The sequence below is a fragment of the Sciurus vulgaris genome (genome assembly GCF_902686455.1).
Source record: "Sciurus vulgaris genome assembly, chromosome: 17".
NCBI lineage: Eukaryota > Metazoa > Chordata > Mammalia > Rodentia > Sciuridae > Sciurus > Sciurus vulgaris.
In genome coordinates this window covers 2978461-2981449 of record NC_136478.1, presented here as the reverse complement: position 1 = coordinate 2981449, position 2989 = coordinate 2978461, and the positions used below count along the sequence as shown (strand labels likewise).

At 39.4% G+C, this 2989-nt stretch overlaps 1 pseudogene across 1 annotated transcript; it reads right to left on the bottom strand.

Moving 5' to 3' along the window:
• Nucleotides 1-1007: 1007 nt before the first annotated feature.
• Nucleotides 1008-1670, bottom strand: LOC306648029 (NADH dehydrogenase [ubiquinone] 1 beta subcomplex subunit 5, mitochondrial-like; annotated as a pseudogene). Its single transcript has one exon. The product of its transcript is annotated as an NADH dehydrogenase [ubiquinone] 1 beta subcomplex subunit 5, mitochondrial-like (transcript).
• Between the last annotated feature and the right edge of the window lie 1319 nt (nt 1671-2989).

The following is a 2989-nucleotide window of genomic DNA, read 5'->3' as shown; positions in this document are numbered from 1 at the left end:
GGGCTCTGGGCTCTCTGCCCTTCGAGACGTCACTGAGTGCTCATGCGCTCCGTTGGCTCCGCTGCCCGCGAGGTGGACGTGCCCACTTCCTCTGCTCCGCCCACTGGGCACTGCTAGGATCTGAGAGGTCTGCCCTCCAGTTTCTCTTTTCTGAGTTTTCCAGTTAAATAAAATGTTCTTTTCTTCTTTCTTTTATTTTTGGTGCTGGCAATTGAACCCAGGGGCTCTCTGCCCCTGAATGATATCCCCAGTTCTTTCTACATTTTTATTTTGAGACAGGTTCTCACTAAGTTGCTTAGGGCCTTGCTAAGTTGTTGAGTCTGGTCTCCAACTTGCAATCCTCCTACCTCAGCCTCCCAAGTGACTGGGATTGTAGATGTGCACCACTGTGCCCAACTAAATACAAATACTTAAAACCAGCTTCATTGAGATGTAATTCATACCACACAATCCACCCTTTAAAAATGTACAAGTCGATGGCGGTCCACAGAATGGCATAATAGCAACACAATCAACTTTATGACATTTCCTCATCTCAATGAGAAATTCCATATGCATCAGCAATACTCTGTTTTCCTCCGAACCCCCACCCTAGTTAACCATGATCTACTTTCTCTAGATTTGCCTGTTTTGGATTTTTCACATAAACGGAATCAGGTCCTTGGCAACTTGCTCCTGTTGTTTAGCATATTGTTTTCAAAATTGCTGTACAGGGTGGCATGTGTCCGTATTTGATTCTTTTATGGCAGAAGAGCATCCCTAGTGGAGATGTCACCTTAGAGTCATCCACTATCAATGATGGAACTTTAGGTTGGTTCTATGTTTTGGTCATTATGACTGAAGTTTTTATGAACATTTACAATTTGTTTTTGTGTGGATATATATTTTTGTTTCTCTTGCATATACACCCAGGATAGAATTGCTAGGTCATATGGTAACTTCCTGTTTTATTTGTATGTTTTGTGTATATATATATATATATATATTTTTTTTTTTTTTTGCAATGGAAGAAGCTCTTTTATTCATTAGAGAGCAAAAATACTATATTTACTCATTTATTTTCCACTTGGGAGAATATGCTTTGTATTTAAAGAAATAAATGATTAGTTGTCAGGAGTTGCTTTTGGAGAATGATCAATAAGCGCCTTGTCAACAGTTGGATATTGATACCAGGGCCCATCGCCTTTTGCACGCATTAGTCTTCGAAATTCCAGCTCCTTTAACCGTTATTCAGCCTTTTTGGATTCAATCTGAAGAACAGCCATTGCTTTTTCATAATTCTTTTCAGTGCACTCACGAGCAACCCATCTCGACATAGGATGCTTGTCATATTCCCAATGTTCTGGAATATAGCCTTCTGGAATTTCTGCTAATTCAGCTTCACCAATAAATACATTCACCAGAGTTATGCCAGTTGCTACTGGAAGCCCAGTCAACAAAATGTAGAATTTCAATAAATTCAAAAAATGCTTGTCATAGTGTGAAGAAGGTTTGGTGACGAACAGTCTTTTCCCATGGCCTGTACTGTGGCGCACAGGAGCGACAGTCTTCGGGAAAACACGGGTGGGGAAGCCTCCGAATCCGAGTGGAGTGCCAGCATGGCGGCCAGAGAGAACTGTCACTGCAGTGACTGAAGCCGGCTGCAATAAACTCATGGCCGCCATGGCTGCAACGGGGCAACAGGAAGAAGAACTGTTTGCATATTTTTGTATTTAGTTGTTTGTCTGGTTTTTGATGTTTTGTAGGAATCCTTTATTCTTTCTGGATAACTGTCTACACTCAAATAGCTCCTAGGCTGCCGTCTTTCTTGTTCACTTTTTCTATTTTTTTTTAAATACTATAGAAACTTCAAATATATCAATGATTATGTTTATGGTTTATGCTTTTTTGTGTCTTGTTTAAGAAATCATTTCCTACCCTGAAGTTCCAAACTTATTTTCCTATATTTTCTCCTAAGGATTTAAACATTGCCTTCAAAATTAGACCTTTAATCATATCTGAATTTTGTTTATGTTTGGAACTCATTCATAAAATTTTTCCATGTGGATAGTCAATGATGTATTGACCATTCCATCTCCCGCCATTGATCCCTAGTACTTCCTTTATCCTACGCTGAGTCTTCACATATACAGGGGGCAGCTTCTGGGTGGATCCTGTTTTTCCATTATTTTAAGCCTCAGGGTCACTATCACAGTCTCTTAGTTCCAACAGATTTACAATAGGGCTGGATGTCCAGCAGGACAAGTCCTCGGTACCATTCTTCAGGCTTGACCTGCCTCTTCTCCACGATGGTGCCTTTCTCCATCCATGAACATGGTACTCTGTTCAGTCAGGCTTTCTTTTGTGACTTGCAATACATTCTGTAATATCCATTATGGACATTTATGTGTGAGTGTTAGTAGATTGATTTCTACATATATTACAAAAGTTTCTTCCTGTAGGTTTTTGTTATATGCCTTTGGTCATGTTAAGAACTTGTGGTTGTCATATAGATTTTCTCCTTTAGCTTGTTAACGTGGTGTATCACATTTATTCTAAGGATAAAGTCTGTATTCTTGGGGCAAACCCAATTAGGTCATGATCTAAAACCTAGCATGTCAAACACGATTTATTAATATTTATTAAAGATCTTGAAAATTGTATTTCTGAGTGACTTTGGTGCAAAACCTTCCTTCCTTCCTTCTTTCTTTTTTGTTTGTTTTGACCTGTACTCATTCATGTAAGGTATCAAGTTTCTAAAAGTCTCATAAAGTTGATGAGATGCACACTCTTCTTTCTGTACTATAGATTCAAGTTACTTGAACTTGAGCTCACCATTGGGCTCCTGCAGGAGAGTAGAGAGTCTTGCTGCTAAGTACTCAGTGACACATGGACATACTGTGTTAGACACTAGAGGCAAGTTGTGTGTTGAAACAGTAAATAACCTAGTTCAAGCAATAAATGAGGACAGAGGAGCTTAAGAATAGTCTTCAGGAGGAAGAAGTCTGAC